A 21,041-nucleotide genomic window follows, 5' to 3' on the forward strand; every position below is an offset into this window, starting at 1 on the left:
AACGCTCTACCACTGAGCCACCGCGGCCCTTCGTAAAAAATTCAATATAACTTTTTCCCTGTCCTGTGTCCTCCTCCTTCGAAGTATGATTTATATAAATATTTAGTGATCTCAGATCACTAAGTACAATGATCTAAGATTGTACCAAAAATAGGCCAAATGGATTGAGTTGCTTGGACGTAATATAGATAAATGTGAATTTTTAATCCTCTTCGGCGTGGCTCCCAGTCTGTCATAGGCGCCCGAAGGGGAGGGCAGGATGGGGCTTGGGCCCCCCTCTGGCTCACGAAAATGTATACTTAATATAGCAAACCATGTATATTAAATACGAGACATAATATAGCAACCATGGAGATGGGTCCCGCTCTAGAAAATTTTCTTCGGGCGCCCCTGCAGTCTGTTTATTTCATATTGTGACGTACCACTTTGACAAAGCTTTGCTGCAACAGTGTATTTCAGATCATGTTTAATGGAAATATTGAGAACAACGTGCTCTCTACTATGAGCAGTGAGAAAAAAAAAACACCCTTGCAATTGTTTGACATGCTGTTGTGTGTATAATATGTTCGTATAGTTATCTACAAAACTTGTCGGTGTGATTCATCCAGCTAATTATTTATTAGTGTAATTATCAGTAATCATTAGTATATTATTTATTGCATTATCTATCTATTAACATGCTACAATACCAACTAAAATCCATTTCCTGGTCCAAATCTTTCTGTTTCTTCTATGCTTTCTTTTTATTCTTTTACTTTACAACACAATGTTTATAGCACCTGCACTTAAAACCATGGCCTCAGATAGATCCATCTTGTTCAAGCAACTTGAGTAAACTGGAAAACTATCATGTGCTCAAACAACAGGCAAGAGGAAGAGCGAAAAATGTCCGCTTCTTTTTCTTCTTCTTTTACGCGCCTATTTTTACGCTAGGTGTATGGGCCAACTTACGGACCGAAATTTACGACATCATTTTACGGACCGAAAATGCGCGCTGAAAATACGCTAGTGTATGTTGGCCTTTATACGAGCCATACACTGACGTATTTTTCCGCCGTAGCAATAAAATTTCTTGCGCTAGTCTTGTTAGTAGCTGTCAATACGTTAGTGTATGGAGCCTGGCGTACGTTTACGTACCGAATTTTTATACGCTGGAAAAGTCTGGCTGCTTTTAACTTCGAGCGTAAATACGGCGCGTAAAAACGGCTCAGATGAAAGGGTTTTCGAGCAGCAGGTGGTCTCTTGCCCTTTCCACGGCCTTCTCCATGGTCTGGTCTTCTTGTTTTCAGAAGAGAAAACCTGTTTTTGTGTTGTCCTCGCGAATCGTTGCTGAGGTTTGCTGGTAGACTCACCAGAAATCATCATTCCAATCTAGTTTCAGTCTTTCCATACAATATATGGTTTCAGCTAAACTAATATTTCCTATTGCACAAAACGAGACATTATTTCCTAATTAAAATTCATAATTAATTTTGAGTGTACAGAGAAAAAGGTATTTAAATCCAATACTTCCTAATCTGAATTCGCAAATTATGAGAGCTCCTCCGTGGCTATATAGTCAGCGTACCCGTCCTCTGTGCGGGGCGCCCTGTTCGATTCTAGGCGGAAGCTCATGCAGTTCGGGTTCTACTTCTCATATAGGCTCGCTAAACTTATCGAACCTGATGCCTTTCGACTAGGAATTTAAGATTTAATTTAATATTTGGACATTAGTCTTTTTTTTTTTTTTTCACACAGTAAAGGCGCATATAAAGATGAAGTCACACCTTCAGAGTTACCCACGTTGTGATACTGAAATGAAATCTTTGAGTTTAACTTCCCACGATTATGCCATTTAGACTAAAGAATACAATAATTGGGTCTAGGTCAAAACCCCCACAGCCAAAACACCCACACTCCAGAAATGTCAAAACGCCCACACGATCGGTCATAACTCCCACACAAATGGACAAATCCCCCAAACGCACGAACGGTCAAAACCCCCACAGCCAAAACTCCCACACTCAAGAAATGTCAAAACGCCCACACGATCGGTCATAAACCCCACACAAATGGACAAATCCCCCAAACGCAAGAACGGTCAAAACCCCCACAGCCAAAACCCCCAAACTCAAGAAATGTCAAAACGCCCACACGATCGGTCAAAACTCCCACACAAATGGACAAAACAGCCACACATAGCAACGGTCACAATCTCCACATAAATGGACAAAACCCCCACACAAATGGACAAAAACCCACACAATCGGACAAATCCCCCACACTCTGAAAATACCGTGATTGCACGTCTTTGTTGCGGCTCTTTACGACGCCCACTTTAGTGTTTCTGTCATTAGAAAACAGTGCAAGAAGAATAGTTGCAACATCGGTTTATGTGGAATAAAAAATGTTATTAAAAAGTACAAGGACAAGACATACAACCAGGATCATTTCAGAGTGTGGGAGATTTGACCGATTGTGTGGGAGTTTTGTCCATTTGTGTGGGGGTTTTGTTTATTTATGTGGGAATTGTGACCGTTGCTATGTGTGGCTGTTTTGTCCATTTGTGTGGGTGTTATGACCGATCGTGTGGGCGTTTTGACATTTCTTGAGTGTGGGGGTTATGACCGTTCGTGTGTTTGGGAGATTTGTCCATTTGTGTGGGGGTTATGACCGATCGTGTGGGCGTTTTGACATTTCTTGAGTGTGGGGGTTATGACCGTTCGTGTGTTTGGGAGATTTGTCCATTTGTGTGGAGGTTATGACCGTTTGTGTGGGCGTTTTGACATTTCTGGAGTGTGGGTGTTTTGGCTGTGGGGGTTTTGACCGGTTCCCCAATAATTAAGCCAAGTAAATGATGATGAGAGAATTGGTGGAATGAAATTTGGGAGGAAACGAGAGTACCCCGAAGAAACCCAGGGACATGATGTTGCCCACACAAACTTATTTGCACGGGGATTGAACCAGGGACCTCACGCACCAGAGATAAGTGCTTTAGCACTGAGCCGCTGTGGCCCTCTGTTGTGATATTTTTTTTAAAAAAAAAAAGAAAGTATGACTGTCAATAACATTTGACCAATTCTTGCCGAATTGAAAATTATCTATAAATCATATGTTGCTCCCACTATTGAGTATTGTTCTCCTATCTGGTCTATGGCCTGCCCTACTCATTTAAAAAATTAAATTCCGTAATTAATTTCTTTTTAGCCATTGTATCCTACCGAGTACCTCACCTCCGAACACTTCCAAAAAATAACGTTTTAAAATCCCCCAATATCAAACCTCCCCTAGTGAGAAACAAAATTTCTGACCTAATATTTTTCCAAAAAATTGTAAATGGCCACATGTCATATGAACAGTTGTTAAGTCAGATCAATTTTCGCGTACCCGCGAGAACAACACGGTCTAGTGATCTCTTTTACACTCGGGCTGTGAGAGTTAATATTATCCAAAGGTCCCTTCTAAACAAAATTAGATCAGTACCTATAATCAGTTACCAGAAACTGTAGACGTTTTTTCAAGTGAGTATACTTTCAGATCATCTATTAAATAAGCTATTTTTGTGATGTCGCTGTTGTCTTGTACCATCTTGACCTCAAATTGTTATTAAATTGTTATCAAATTGTTAAAATGTTTCAGAGTAAAATGGCCTAGTGCTGTATCTGTAAGTTTAAATAGTAGTAATCCTGACCTTGAACAAGATACTATCCGATATTTCCCTGATAACACGGAGCAAATAATTGAGTTTGAATATCGAAATTCGATGACGATTCTTGCTATTTTGACAATGTGCTGCTTGCTATTTTAAGTACTTTCTCAACTTTACAAGAATTTATAGCGAAATAGGTTCAGAAAGTAACTATTTTTTCACGCGATCTTTATATTACTCGTAAAAAAATTCAATAAACCACGATATATAATGTTTCTTTCTTCGTATATTGTTCCAAACCTCAGTTTGTGCAAATATTTAAATCTAATAATAATCCTATTTCATCATTAATGCTTATATACTAAGTCAAATAGCAAATCGTTGTACAGTTTTTTTTTTTTTTTTCTGTATGGTTGCTTCCCAGCCGTAAAAGTTCTGGTTCAATTCGAGGTGCTGGCCATGTTGAATATTTTTCAACATTGTATTATATCTCATCATGATGGGGATATGTTTAAGAACACTTACCTGAAAAGTACAATAGATTTAAGCCCAAAAGAGCTCATAACTAAGACCAGAATTGAAAATTACATCCATTTACAGGAAATACACCCATAAATTTATATTAACTTATTAAAGCATTTCTCAATCTTAGTGTTGGGAGTACTATCAAACCTTCCCAGATAAATGTCAACTTAAGGTATATTGCCATAAAATATTATGTAACACTCAATACTTGTCATTTAAATAATTTATTTCACGAACAACTCAATCGTTTTACCATGTTTGTAAGTAGTATATGCATCATTATTAGGAGAATTGACATAATTGACGCAATCTGCTACTTAATAGTGTATATTTTTCATAGACATTACATATTGAACATAGTAGAAACTCATCTTCAAGACTGCTTCGTGTGGATGTTTCCATATTGCAGGCTATTAATTAAACATTTATTTATGAAATATGAACTATCACCTAAGGCGTTTTTCAGAAATTCGAAAAAAATTCTCCCTCAAGAGTAAACTACCCGTTATGGATTTTTTCAGGAAAAATTAGTTACGTCATATTGTCCGGTTATTAATAAACCATTTATTTATCAATTACGAACAAAATTAACTGACTCGTGTTTGAGAAAATATCTCGAAAAAACTCACAGGCAAGAGTAAACTAACCTTTTTGTATTTTTACCACAGAAATAACTTATGCCAGATAATAAAAGTGGTAATGAAATATTGATGTACGAGAAGAATCGTTAGTCATTTTCGATAAAATCGCGTTTGTCTTTTTATTTTCATCTATCAGTGAACTTCCTTTATTTTGGGGGATAGGAAGAAAATTCGAAAACCTTCCCTTGGAAATCTGATAAAAGTATTAAGTTTAGAAACTTATCACTCGAATTTAAAGAAAATTATCCGATGTTGAGTTCGCCCTTACTACTACTCAATTGATTTGTATGTATATGTGGAAACCCTCAAGTTCGGGTGGATTTTACCCTCATGTCACATACCCGACAGCAAGAACGAAGAAAAAAGTCATTAAGTTTAAAACATTTTTTTTAATACAGTAAATTACTAAAGACTACATTTAAAGAAAACATGAAAATAAACAGATATAAACTGGCAATAAACGATAACCAGAGTAGAACTGAATTTAACCTGACCCCGCATGCTAACACCGGGCGACGGTAATTTTGTCACCGGAAAATTCGTCACGGTAATTTCGTCACCGGTAATTTTGTCACCAAAATATTACCATATAGGTAATTTCGTCACCGAAAATAATGTCACGATAATTTCATCACCAGTGTCTTTTAGAACATAATACAAGTACAATGAATGAACTCGAAAAAGTTTTTGAAATTGTTTTCTTTAATCTTCAACTGCCAAAACTATGCAGCATAATCTAAATATATTATTTTTATTAAATAAAGAGTTACATATTTTAGATATTGTATTTGAGACAAGAGATAAAAGTTTCCAGTAATTCTATCACAGAAATATTGTCATATAGGAAATTTTGTCACGGTTATTTCTTCACCTTTGTTGAATTAAATAGAGACAAAGCAAACGATCAAACAACTTACGTTATTTTAATAAAACTTAGAAAACAATTCAGTTGGTGTTGAACTCTGCAAAGTTGAAGTTTCTGGTACTCGACGCAAGAACAAACACCAGTAGGAGAAAATAATGTCTGCTTGAGCAAATGTTAAAAGCACAGGCAACATGGGGCACTAATGGGTTCATTATTCACTATTTACAAATACTAAATTTCGCGAATATAAAAATTGCAGAACAGAAAATAATAAACAAATATGGGAAGATACGCCAATCTGTTAATTTTCCCGCAGAATAGACGAAAATTTTCTCCGTTCTAGTATTGTTCTCTGAGTTCAAACTCTTGGACCTTCCAAGTTAACAGTCATTTGAAAAGAGTGGCCTTTTTAAAGAGCTATTAAAAGAGTTATATTATATTTGAACTCTGAGTAAACATTGGCAAATTGTTATTGGATATATGTGAAGAGAACAAATTTCTATAAAGGAAGAAAAACGTATAAATATTTCTGGATGTTTCCTTTAAATATAGCCTTATCAACCTATTAAAAAGTGAAACATGGATGGTGAACGCAACTTTTCAATGGCTCCCCCCCCAAAAAAAATGTATGTTATTTGAGGTGAGACTTCCTTTACTAGGTATACGCCCTAATGTAGACCAAGACACAAAATTCATATGAAGAACTGTTTCGTGTGGTGGTGCATCAGTGCAGTGAATTTAGTGAATATCCGGACCTGTAACTATGCTAATGGATTTTATTATAGCGTAAATGCAACTTTTGGAGATTCAACTCGTTTATAGCGTTACTTTTTTCACCTGACTCAGTCAACATGGAGGAAGGTCCAAGAGCTTGGACTCTTAGAACGGTACAAGAGCAATTAAAATTTTCGTTTATTTTGCGAGAAAATAAACAGATTTGCATTTCTTCCAATAGCAGATGTGCATCGATTAATACAAGTGACTTCGGAGGAAGAGCTGGAACTTCTGGACTATTTTGATAGCACTTACGTGTCAAACACGTATCGCCGTGTTAATGCTCGGTCTGGGAAATTTGTTTGCGTAATGTGCCCCGTCTATATCCCCCAGACAATTGGAATGTTCACCAAGCTACCTTTAACAGCAATTCTAGGATAAATAATATTTGTGAATTGTGGAACTAGAAGTTTCATCATCTAGTAGGAATGTCCCACGCAACTATTTGGAAGCTTATTCATGAAATTCAACAAGATGAAGCAACGGTTTCAGCTGTGCTTCATCAAGATGCTGTGGGGCAACCACCCAAACAGCAAACTAGAAGAGTGTTTCAGGTTTTTCAGAAACGACTCTAATCTTTGTGCTTAACGTATAACACTGGAAATAAATGTTTGAAAAAAAATTGCTTGTTGTTTCCTATAATGTTATGAATAGTAGAAAATGAACATGTAAACCATTTATTGCATTAATACAAGTTATATTTTGTTTGCTAATTTTCTGTTCTGAAATTTTAATATTGCCAAAACTTAATTTTTGTAAATAGTGATATATAAATCCATTACTGGCCCATTTTGCTTGTGCTTTTAACATTTGCTTGTGTTATTTTACTGCTGTTTGTTCTTGCTTCGAGGATCCGAAACTTTGATTTTCCAGAGTCGAACACCAACTAAATTGTTTTCCAACTTTGATTAAGATAAGGTCAGCTGTTTCGGTCGTTTACTTTGTCTCTACTTAGTTCAACAAAGGTGAAAAAATGACCATGACAAAATTTCATGCATGCTAATATTTTGGTGACAAAATTACAAGTAACGAAATTACTATGTCGAAATTTCCGGTGAGCGAAATAACCTACATGCTAATATTTTGGTGACAAAATTACCGGTGATGAAATTACCTAAGTCCGCTAACACCCAACCTTTCAATAAATAAATATTTAAATTATTTTTAACAACTTGATAAAAACTAAATGGCAAGATAAACTTTGAAATAAAAAAAAAAAGGTAGGTGGAAGCAGCGGGGAGGATCCCTTCAACTTACAAAAGCCGAGGTAACAAGGATCAAACTATTTATAAAGAAGGGGGCTGGAGGTAGTTCTATAAGTCTTGTTTTCTCTTTCTGGCCTATTTTTGAGCTGTGGATAAGGTAGTAAAAATTGGTATTCCGTGAGGGGATAATTTATTCTATTTGTTACTACTATATTGTAAGAAAGAAAAAAAAACGAAAGCTGCAACCATTAATAAATCATATTTTCTTTAAATTGAATTTATCATTCAGTAACCCACTTTTTAACGACCAAAGTCAACAGTCGAAAACATTGTATAACAAAAAAATTAATCAATTATTCAACTATCGGAACACTCCTTTACTCCCTTATTCTTTGTAAACTGCAGTTCCAAACAATAGGCTTATTTCGGAAGGTAAGAGGAAACCACACATCAAGTTCGTTCAGATTGTATTAAATCATCATTGTGTCTGTTTAGAAATTTAAATGTTTCCAATCTACATCGTAAAAAATTGAAAATGAAATGAAATGAAATTTTTGAGTTTTACGTCCCACGTTTATGCCGGTTACGCTAAAGGAGATGGTGATAATGAGTAATGAATGAAATGGTAGAATGAAGAAAGTGGGAGGAAACGGGATAACCCCGAGAAAACCCACACACACTGTGTTTGTCCACCACAAAGTTCACTTGGCGGGGGCTGTGATCAAACCCGGGACCCCAAGCACCAGAGGTGAACGCTCTACCACTGAGCCACCGCGGCCCTTCGTAAAAAATTCAATATAACTTTTTCCCTGTCCTGTGTCCTTCTCCTTCGAAGTATGATTTATATAAATATTTAGTGATCTCAGATCACTAAGTACAATGATCTAAGATTGTACCAAAAATAGGCCAAATGGATTGAGTTGCTTGGACGTAATATAGATAAATGTGAATTTTTAATCCTCTTCGGCGTGGCTCCCAGTCTGTCATAGGCGCCCGAAGAGGATGGCAGGATGGGGCCTGGGCCCCCCTCTGGCTCACGAAAATGTATACTTAATATAGCAAACCATGTATATTAAATACGAGACATAATATAGCAACCATGGAGATGGGTCCCGCTCTAGAAAATTTTCTTCGGGCGCCCCTGCAGTCTGTTTATTTCATATTGTGACGTACCACTTTGACAAAGCTTTGCTGCAACAGTGTATTTCAGATCATGTTTGATGGAAATAGTATATTGAGAACAACGTGCTCTCTACGATGAGCAGTGAGAAAAAAAAACACCCTTGCAATTGTTTGACATGCTGTTGTGTGTATAATATGTTCGTATAGTTATCTACAAAACTTGTCGGTGTGATTCATCCAGCTGATTATTTATTAGTGTAATCATCAGTAATCATTAGTATATTATTTATTGCATTATCTATCTATTAACATGCTACAATACCAACTAAAATCCATTTCCTGGTAGAAATCTTTCTGTTTCTTCTATGCTTTCTTTTTATTCTTTTACTTTACAACACAATGTTTATAGCACCTGCACTTAAAACCATGGCCTCAGATAGATCCATCTTGTTCAAGCAACTTGAGTAAACTGGAAAACTATGTGCTCAAACAACAGGCAAGAGGAAGAGCGAAAAATGTCCGCTTCTTTTTGTTGTTCTTTTACGCGCCTATTTTTACGCTAGGTGTATGGGCCAACTTACGGACCGAAATTTACGACATCATTTTACGGACCGAAAATGCGCGCTGAAAATTCGTCTCAGGATCTTGTTCTCAAATACTTTCAGTCTATGTTCTTCCCTCAGAGTAAGTGACCATGTTTCGCAGCCATACAGAACTAGATTAATAGCTGCAACAGAAAATTTCACTGATATTTATTTATTAAAAAATATAATTAGATAAAAAAAATGTTGTTCAAGGCATGATTGACAAATAAAGTCGTTTTCTCGTCTAAAACCTTCTATCCATTGCTGTAAATGACAGTTTTAAAAACAAAAGCAAGTTAAAATAACACATTTTCATTTGTGGTAACACTTACCATGGAATGAGGTCCAAAATGTCCACTTTTTTCCTTATGTAGAAAATAAACACGAGGAAGGATCAGAAACTAAGGTTACAAGGCCGATATTTCTGGAGTTTCATCTATTAGAGGAATGAGAAGTGTGCGGTAATTTTACTACATGAAGTTGGCAACTGTGCAGAGTTTCAGCCACCCACCACCTACGACGCTACTTGTAGGTAAACACAAATGGCGGCTCGTTTGGAAAAGTGATCTCGTGAAGAAGTTCGACCAGTTATTCGATTTCTGTGGGCCAAATATGTAACCGCGGATGAAATTTACCGGTAGCTGGTAGAGGAGAAAATGGCTCAGGAATTCTCACCGAGGGTGTCATTTTGCTTCAGGACAACGCGCGCCTGTATATACAGTCCAGAAGATTCACCACGCTCTTGAAGCAGTTTCGTTGGGACATCATTGACCACTCTTTCTACAGCCCGGACCTCGCTCCAAGGAACTTTTACCTGTTCCTGCACTTGAAGGAGCACCTAGGAGACCGTTGCTTCGCTTCAGACGAGGAGGTGAAGCACTTAGTGACAAAGTGGTGGAACACGCAAGAACATCACTTTTACCAGGAGATAATCTTCAAATTCATTCCATGATGCTACAAGTGCCTCAACCGATAAGGAGACTATGTCCAAAAGTAACCTAATGTATGTATTATCTGTTGGCTGTATTGGTTGTGTGAAACAATGTATACAAGTTTCACTGCAGGCTTTGTAACCTTACTTTTTGATTACTCCTCGCAACTTACATATTACTCTTTTCCAATTTTTTTTTTTTCAGAGAATTAAAGCATACCTAATACTATGGCACATTTCAAATTCACTCATGTGGTAACAAATTGCGAAAGAGAGCACGAGATCGGGTAAAAAATGTAACCCAATCATAATACGAGGGTTAATATCCCCGTTTATACCAAAGTAAACAAAATGCCTTCTCGTCAGAAATCAATGAACTGAGTAATCTATGCGGTGCAGGTGTTCAACCAAATATTCATTTGTTTATTTAATCATGTATAGACTAAGAATACCAACTCTCCTATCAAGGAGTTTAGAAGATACAGAATTAGGGTTGCCAACCGTCCGCTATTTTATCGGACAGTTCGGTTTTTGACATCCTTGTTGTCCGGTTTTCGGTACGACCTCAAAACCGGACGTTAAATGTCCGGTTAATTTTCCTCTTATTAGTTCTCTGTTCTATTCAGGTTAATTTGAAGTGACGAAAGGAATCGTTTGTCGGTGAACTTGGTTAAAGCAGAGCTTAGCCCAATAATTCGGTATGATATCAACCTATTGAGCGCGGAATTTGCTGAAGAGTTGCAAGGCAAGAAAATTTACTGAAGTTATCAAAACTGATAAAGGTCAACAACAGCACATTTTCAACAGCGCAGCTAGCACTGCTTCAATCCTAAATTAAACGGCGTGACAAACATATTGGCATTTGAAGGCGGCGCTCCAAGTTCCCTTTAAATGGTGCTAGCAAATGAGAGTCCAGCAGTATTGCCACATTTATTTTGTACACATCCACTTCTATCCCCTGCCACCTGATCGCGCTGTAGTATGTCTGCTTAGCCATAGCACACCCTTTACCACTTGGCAACGCCGCGCCTGAGCTTGCGTTTTATTCGTTTAGCTGAAATGCCAAGATGTTTGTCACAGGCTTTACATCTTACAATTAAATAATGCATCCAGATTCAGTAAAACTATGTAGGCATTATGAGACATTACCAGCCGTAGCAAAGCTGGTAAAACTTATTTTTCAAGTATATTTTATGCACACCATAATTATATTGCCAATTATATTTGTCTTTCTGTTTTAAATACTGTATGATGTATTATAGATTGATAGACTACAAAAGATACATGCGCCGACTCAACCAAAACTGGAATAACTAAGTTTAATCAATGCTTCAAAAGTAACTGAAGTTATTTATTAAATTCGATCTCCGAATCGCTCAATTTTATGTGAAGTAACCACTTTCAAATTGTTCACACTTTTTTGACGAGCGATAATGTCACAATCTTAAGAGTATACATACTCCAAAAGGGTGTCCGGTATTTCCGTTTTCAAAAGTTGGCAACCCTGTACACAATCTGTCAGTAAGATTATAATACTTCGGTTGTATTTATAGACAATACTGTAAATATAAAATGTTTTGTTTTCTCAAGAAAATCGTACTATATATACTTTTTTTCCCTCTTCACTGTGTCAACAGAAAAACAATCTTTCCGATTAGATTTGTTGAGTGAACAGTTTTATTTAGTTCACTAGAAAAGTCATACAAACCGTTTTGATATCTTTCTTGTTTAACTTTCGATTTTATACACAGCACATCTATGTTTTTTTACTATTTTATTCTTTTACGTATTGTAACGTCCAACTCCTTTTTGGTGACAACTTCTTTCAACAGGTGGAAGGCACACATGGATCTGACGTTCCTTATGAAGCAATCACGTTATCGGTTGGTATACTCTTAACAGAGAGATAACACCATTCAAGGAGACACTTGCTCTTATCCAGCGAAATGGGAGAGAAAATAAATGACAAATACATGTTACAATTTCCCTTCCTTTTTTGTTTCCTTTATTTTTATTTAAAAGCTTCCGGTCTTGCTGAAGTGTAAATACAAGTAGAAATACAACAAAATTCTGTTTATGTGCATTTTGTTGACAAAGAGTTTCTAGGTCGGAGTCCAGATTATACGTTATACCTACACACAAAAATACTCCCTGAAACAAACAAACCACCGATAAACACTTTTTTTTGTGACTTATCTATTGTGGTAGTCTCGAAAACATTTTTAGAGCTCTCTCGTGGCTAAGGTGTTTACCGTACCAGCGTTTGGCGTGGTAGAGCAGGGTTCGATTCCCGGCTGGATCTCATGTGATTCGGATCCCAAGTTAAGCTGTAGGTCAATGTTTCATATAGCCCCGCTGCTGAACTCAACTCAACTCAAGTCAACTCAAATCAAATCAACTCAAGACAAGTCAACTCAATTGAACTCAAGTCAAGTCAACTCAAGTCAACTGAACTCAAGTCAAGTCAACTCAAGTCAACTCAAGTCAATTCAAATCAAATCAAGTCAAGAGAACTCAACTCAAGTCAAGTGAACTCAACTCAAATCAACTCAACTCAACTCAACTCAACTCAAGTCGAGACAACTCAAGTCAAGTCAACTCAAGTCAAGTTGAGTCAACTCAAGTCAACTCAAGTCAAGTCAACTCAACGCAACTCAAGTCAAGTCAACTCAAATCAACTCAACTCAAAACTTTTTCAAATTCACATTTTCAGAAGTGATATTCGTTACGGCTTCCTAAATAAGTGATTAAACGTAATATCACAAAAGAGAAATCTAAAGGAATTCTAAATGCATATACATTAATTAGAAAATAAACAAGAAATAAAAAAAAAATGAATATACCACGTCATGAACACGGCACGTCCTTCTATAGATCCTACTTATTCTTCGATGTTCAGTTTGTTGGTTTAATTTTGAGTTCAGCGTCCATTTAAGCACCGAGGTATATAAGACATGGATCTACATTCTAAGGTGTAATTCGAACAAACTTCAGCAATCTTCCCACACGGAATCGAACCAAGAATCCTGGTCACCAGATAGTAGAGATTAGCGGGGAGGATCTTTGGACATTGAGTTTCGCCGAGAAAATTTCAAGATTAATGGAAATATTCAAGGGATTTCCGTTAGATTTCAATGAGACGTGCCTATCAAGGGATAAAATTTGAATGTCCCAAAGTTGTCCTGTGATTTTCCCGCAAAGAGCCCAGAAATGTCTTACAGGAGCATCTGAATTTGCACAGGATGTCCAAGGGTAAAACGGAAATTATTATTGATCGAACTTCTGCCCAATACCTATCGTCCATATTATTATTATTATTATTATTATTATTATTATTATTATTATTATTATTATTATTATTATTATTATTATTATTATTATTATTATTATTTAAAAGTCAGAGGAGTGAAACGGAGGGCGATGAAAATGGGAGGTAGGTCTGATATATTTGATATCTCTTTTACTCCTTAAGCAGAACAAAATATTGATCAAAAGTCAATAGACACATTTGATATGAAAAGGGGGAAATAAATCCATATTGTGTCCGCTGCCTTGAAATGAAATGCAATCTTTGAGTTTTACGTCCCACGTATATGCCGGTTAGGCTAAAGGAGACGGCGATGATGAGTGATGAATGAAATGGTGGAATGAAGAAAGTGGGAGGAAACGGGAGAACCGCGAGGAAACCCACACACGCGGTGTTTGTCCACCACAAAGTTCACTTGGCGGGGGCTAGGATCGAACCCAGGACCCCAAGCACCAGAGGTGAACGCTCTACCACTTCGCTGTCTTGTTATTTGCAAATACTTATTCTCTTTTTTCAGAAATTTCTAGTTCGTTTGATATCTTCTTTTTTAATTAGCTTTTTCTAGAACATTGTACGTTTTTATTTTCTTCGTAAAACAATTTCTTCCATTTCTGAATAAATCAAGGAAATGACAGACCTGGACACTTTTAAAATGATGTTATAAGAAATGATAGTTCTGGGCACTTTTAAAATGTTTTTATAAGGAATGACAGTCCTGGACACTTTTAAAATGTTTTTATAGGTAAAATTATAGTCCTGAACACTTTTGAAATGTTTTTATAAGAAATGATAGTCCTGGACACTTTCAAAATGTCTTTAATAGAAAAGCAATAGTTCTTGACACTTTTGAAATGTTTTTATAGAAAATGATAGTCCTGGACAGTTTTAATTTTTTTATAGGAAATGATAGTCCCGGACACTTCTGAAGTGCTTTTATAGGAAATGATACTCCTGAACACTTTTGAAACGTTTTTATAAGAAATTATAGTCCTGAACATTTTAAAGTATTTTTATAGCAAACAATAGTCCTGGACACTTTTAATAAGTTTTTGAATACAAAAACAAAAGTTCTGGAAACTTTTGAAATGTTTTTATAGGAAACGATAGTCATGTACACTTTTGAATTTTTTTATGAGAAATGATAGTCCTGAACATTTTAAAATATTTTTGTAGGAAATAGTAGTCCTGAACACTCTTAATTTTTTTTTAATAGAAAAACGATAGTTCTGGACACTTTTAAAACGTTTTATAGGAAATGATGTCCTGAACATTTTAATATATTTTTATAGGAAACGATAGTTCTAAGCACTTCTGAAATGTTTTTATAGGAAATGATAGTCTTGGGCATTTCTAGACACTTTTAAAGTGTATTTATTCTAAAAATAATAGTCCTGGACAGTTTTCATTTTTTAAATAAGAAATGATAGTCCTAGACACTTTTAAAATGTTTTAATAGAAAAACGATAGTTCTAGACACCTTTAAAATGTTCTTTATAGGAAATGAAAGTCCTGGACGCTTTGAAATGTTTTTATAAGAAATGATAGTCTTGAATATTTTAAAATATTTTATGGGAAACGATAGTCCTGGACACTTCTGAAATGTTTTTATAGGAAATAATAGTTTTGATACCTTTAAAATGTTTTTATAGGAAATAAATATCCTGGACACTTTTGAAATGTGTTTATAGGAAATGAAAGTCCTGGATACTTTTGAAATGTTTTATACGAAATAATAATCCTGGACACTTAAAATGTTTTTATAGGAAATGATAGTTCTGGACACTTCTGAAATGTTTTTATAGAAAATAATAGTTTTGATATTTTTAAAATATTCTTATAAAAAATGAAAGTAATGGACACTTTTAAGATGTTTTTAGAAGAAATGATAATCCTGAATATTTTAAAATATTTTTATAGGAACCGATAGTCCTGAATACTTCTGAAATGTTTTTGTAGGAAATTATAGTCCTTAGGGATGCGTACGAGATAAGATTTGTGGCTCTCTCGTCTCGAAAATGTGCTGTAAAAGTGATGTCTCGACTCGAAAAATGTATAGTTCTCTATTGGAAGAGTCGTGTCTCGACTCGAATTTTGTCAAGAAAACTCTGTCTCGACTCGTCTCGTGCGCATCCCTAATAGTCCTGGACATTTTTTAAATGTTTTTATAAGAAATAATAGTCCTGGACACTTTTGAAATGTTTTTATAGGAAATGATAGTCCTGAACATTTTTGAAATGTTTTTTATAAGAAATAATATTTCTGGACACTTTTAAAATGTTTTTATAGAAAATGATAGTCCGGCGCAGTTTTGAAATGTTTATAAGAAATTATAGTCCTGGACACTTAAAATGTTTTTATAAGAAACTATGGTCCTAGATACTTTTAATTTTTTTCTTAAAGAAGTGATGGTTATGGATACTCTTTAAATGTTTTTATAAGAAATTATAGTCCTGGACACCTTGATTTTTTTTTTTTTTTTTTTTTTTTTTTTTTTTTACAAGTTAGTGCGACATTATATTTTATTTAGAAAAACTGATTTCTCACACACTGCCAACAATGCTACTCAATAATGTACTTTAGTATTCAGGGAGAAAATGAAACAGGTTGCGTTACTAATATCTATAAAGATAACCAAGAAAGTTCTGTCACTTTTTGTGAAGGTTTGTGTTCAATTGGCCCTCACATCGTGAGTTGAATGCAAATGGAGATAAGGCGAAGGTCAGTCGTTGGTGTGGGTATATCTAATATACTCCCTGGTTGTGGCATTTCAGTTATACTGTGAACTTGCGTAAGGATAGAGTGAACATGGGATCTTCACAGAGGGCCATAAGGGTGTATATGCTGTACGAGTTCAAACTGGGGTCAAACTCCGCTGCAGCGGGGAGGAAGGTATGCCAGAGCTTTGGTGAGGGTGTTGTGACTACGCGGACAGTGTAGCGGTGGTTTAACAAGCTTAAGGACGATGACAAAACACACTAAGACGCATCACGTGTCGAAGAGCAACACACATACCAAATGAAGATCTTCAGGCAGGGGCGCCGGAACCGGGGGGCAAGGGGGGCAGTTGCCCCTCCTGAAATTTTCAGAGGGGGCAAGATACTCGTTTTGCCCCCTCACTTTCAGATTGTAAAAACATCACACAACACTCATTATAAGAACTAAATTTTGCTTTTTATGGTAATGTGAAACAATTCTCTATTCCAGATTCATCTTTCTCTTTGAAACAAGGAACCGGGCGCTTTTTTGCCCCCATGTTAGACAGAAAGAGTTATGAAAAAGAATTGAAAATTCTCATTATTTCCATTGGTGTGCATTCTCAAAACACTGTAAATTCTTTAAAAATTGTTGTTTAAGTAATCGTAAGTCTGCAATATGAAACGAGTCGTCGAGCGAGATTTTAAAGTTTAAAAAAGATAACAGTTTAAATGAGTAACAGGACATTTAGGGCCTAAATATATTTTCCATAAAGTTAAATTAATGTTCTTACAAGCAATATGCAGAGCGCAGTAAGTTTTATAGTGAGGAGGAAAAATGTATAAGGTAGGATTAATAATTCAGAGCACATGAAAAATGAGAACTCCATTGTCGTTTCGCCGTTTCGCCATTTCGTTTTTCGACGTGGGAAGGGTGGGACATTATGTATCCCACTGATATTTTTACGTGGGACCTATACAAGGGGGCCCATGTTGTTTCCAGGGGGCAAGAAAAAGCGACATTTCAAATATAGTTTCAAATTTTACTGTAACTATTCTAAAAATTCTATTGGGTTTTCGATATTCTGAGGTACAATTTCCTCTAGGGGAGCGAGTGCCCAACCTTGCCCCCCTGATAGGCGCCCTTCGACCTATATATCCCAGTGATAGTGACGTAAATGATCATCTTGTATTTTCAATTATGATACTATATTGTCAAAAAAAAAAAAAAAAATGGGTCGTATTTATGATTACAAATATGTTACATTTCGGCATCATTTTTCAAATGACAGTACATGCAACCACTGCTTTATCACTTGCACATTGTTCCTCACTTTCATTGTTCACGTTCACTTCCACTACTGTCTATTTGATAATGTTCATAACAATTCTGTGAACCATTTGCAGGCTTCTCTTTACTAGTGGAACATCGATTGATAGCAATAACATGCGGTAAATTACCACGGGTCCTCTGAGAGTGTATCGTGGGACACATATGTCCCAGTGGTAGTGAAATAGTGAAGATATGAGTGCAGAAACAGAACAACTGTTTCATCTCTTTTTTCAGACCAAGTTCGTAAACAAGAATAAGAAAGACAGTCAATGCTTATAATAACTAGTAGTCTTAGATATTTAGCTTGCACTGGTTAAGAAATCAGTGGACATTTGCATAGTACGGACAATTTGATGTCGCTTCTGGCTGAAAGAAAAATGGATGTGCCTGTTCTCAATCAATGGATTAATCGACGGGATAACTGGCTTAGTGCTGATTGAAAAAATGACATTTTAAAGATTATGGGACATTCAATATAGAGAGAGTTGGTAGCAGAAGTTAAAGTGTCTCCATTTTATGCAATCATAGCCGACTCTACAACTGATATGCATAAAGAAAGAACAATTGTCTCTTTGTGCGCTGTATTGACTCTGATTTATCAAACCCAACAAAATATTTATGGGAATGATCACTCCACATGGCACAAACAGAATTCACAATCAAAGATATTCTAACGAAACTTAACCTGAATGCAGAAAATATACGAGAATAGTGTCATGATGGTGCAGCTATTATGTTAGGACGAGTGAATGGTGTGCAGAAGATAATTTCGACTCAACATCCGAAAGCTGTATACATTCATTGCAATAATTCTGCATTAGATCTTCCATTGCAGGAAGTAGTACGAAAATGCGAATCTTTGTGTGACGTACGGGCCATAGTGAAAGACGTTTGAAACATCAACCTGGATTCTGCAAAACGATAGACAACATACGCCGACATTGTTCTTGAACCCTGTAAAACTATCAACGAAAGTAACCCTAAACATTTGCTGCCTCTTTGTCCTACTCGCTGGTGTGTTAGCAGTGTTGAATTCAGACATTTTCACCCGGGGGGAATGTCAACTCCTCGGGGGGGAGGGTGGTTTTTCTGTATTTTTGCAAGAAAACAGCATATTTAACAATTCCATTCACATCCACGTCTTACCTAATATTGAGCCTAATTGCTGATAAATATTCAATGAGAGATTATAATTTTAAAAAAAATGTTTAATTTTATCTAAAACATTAAATAAAGACTGGCAAAAATATTTTACACTAAATTTTAACTGCTATTTACAGTAGTTATTTTTGTTATTATTTCCTATATTCAGTAGTTACTGTTTGTTACTAATGTAGAAGTTTTTAACAAGATTTAAATTAACTCAAATATTTTTTGTCCTAAAACAAACATACATAGGGATATCTTAACAAAAAGTTATCATTCTTTCTCACACTTCTGATTCTAAATCAAGCATATTAGCCTTGGTTTCTTCTCTGCATACACATCAATAGTTTAGTTTACGTAATCTTCAGTAGATTAGTGCCGTGTCGTGGAAAATCAGCGCTTGGCGCGAGAGTATACGACGGCACCCCCGTATATATGAGTGAGGTCGACAGACCAGCCGCGAAAGGTGAGAACATTTTAAAATGTAAACCCTGCTTTTCCTTGATTTTGAGCACTTTTCATTACTTTTTTCCTTTCATTTTATACATGTGTTTCATTCCTCTATTTTTCTTTCCTTCTTTTCTTTTCTTTTCTTTTTCCCTCCCGAATTTTGCGTCTCTTACTTCGGCTCCCGAGGCCGTCGCCTCGCTTGCCCCTCCCTCATGGCACGGCACTGAGCAGGATCTTCATCACCTTCAAGAACAATCTTTCACTTATATATTACTATCATATTGATAAATTCTATATAAATCTCTAACCCAGGAGGGATAACTGTTCCTCCCTGATCTAAATGACGCCCTCTGAATCTCACCCTTTAACTGAATTATTTTTAATTAAAGAAAGGCGTGTTTACTTTAACAATCGTAAAACACATTTACGTCTGTTACTTCCGATGCGAGAAATAGGATTTAGGCGCTCTATTTCAAATAATGCAAGAACTGTACATTTTCAAGAACTGAAGTCTGCTGACATCAGAAATCATATGGAATGATCGAAAGATATTCCCTATCTTTCCTTTCCTATTTCAATCTGTGCTAGTGCTACCCACTAACATATAATATAGGGCGAGAGTATAGTACCTACTAAAATACAAACCTTTCTTCAATAGTTAACAATTTCATGTTCTGCCAAACTCGGTCATAGCGTTAAGAAATACACGTTTTATTGACAATTTAGTATTTTATCTTAGATGTTACATGTTTAATATTTATATAGAATGGGTCTGCGTCATTTATATGTATATTGAGAGATCGGATTTCGTCTGCACGTGCACGGAAAGAAAGCAAATAATTGAATGAAGTAATTTGTACATTTTGTGACTGAAATTTTTTGAGTTTCTCCGGGGGGGAATGAATTTTCTTCGGGGGGGGGGAGATTCCCCCCCGGGCTACCCCCTGAATTCAACCCTGTGTGTTAGACGAAAATCTCTAATCAGATTTCAATCTACTACAAACGAATTCAAATCACGTTGGAAAAGAATCATGAGTAATACAAGTGGTCCAAATGATGATCAAAAAGTCATTCTAAATGGATATTTGAAAAGAATGAACAAATTAGGAATGATATTTTTTCTGATAGTCAGTATACGTACTTTTGTACCTTGCGGACAACTGGCGAAAGTGCTTCAAAATTCTGAAGCTTCTGCTTCTGGAGCTAAAAGAGCAGCAACAATTCTATTTAGAGGATACTCTGAGAAACCTGTTGGCGTTGGTCAATGAAAACTTGACCCACGACCCACTGACCCACGATCCACCGTGACCCACGACCCACTGACCCACCACCCACCACCCACCGTGACCCACTCTGACCCACCGTGACCCACCACCCACCATGAACCACTCTCATTCACTGTGATCTATTCTGACTCACCAAAATCCATCGTCATCAACTCTGAACACGATCCACGGCCTCTTCTGTACTGACTAAAGAGTTTACACTTGTAATAAAACAAGACTGTGAAATTGTCACTAATCGGAGTTTGAATTTCTAGTCAATCGCTCAAGCACCACTCTGTTACAATAACGGTGGATCTGACCTTTATGATATAAAATGGTAAAGTGTTTGTCAGTGAGGAAATTGAAGCAGTTCGAGATGGGGGGAAATTAGTGTGTGCCTAAAATATACTTGTACTAAGAGAGTATTCTTACAAGTGTTACTTTCTGAACGCATTCCAAAAGAAACTTCTATTCGCAGGAAAATACCCTTGTACAATATGGAAAAGGTTATGGTTTCTCAATTCACAGTATTTTTCTCACAAAAGACTTGAAAAATCAGTTTTTCATAGTGT

This window comes from Thermobia domestica, chromosome 15, assembly GCF_964235325.1.
Source record: "Thermobia domestica chromosome 15, izTheDome1.hap1.1, whole genome shotgun sequence".
Taxonomy (NCBI): domain Eukaryota; kingdom Metazoa; phylum Arthropoda; class Insecta; order Zygentoma; family Lepismatidae; genus Thermobia; species Thermobia domestica.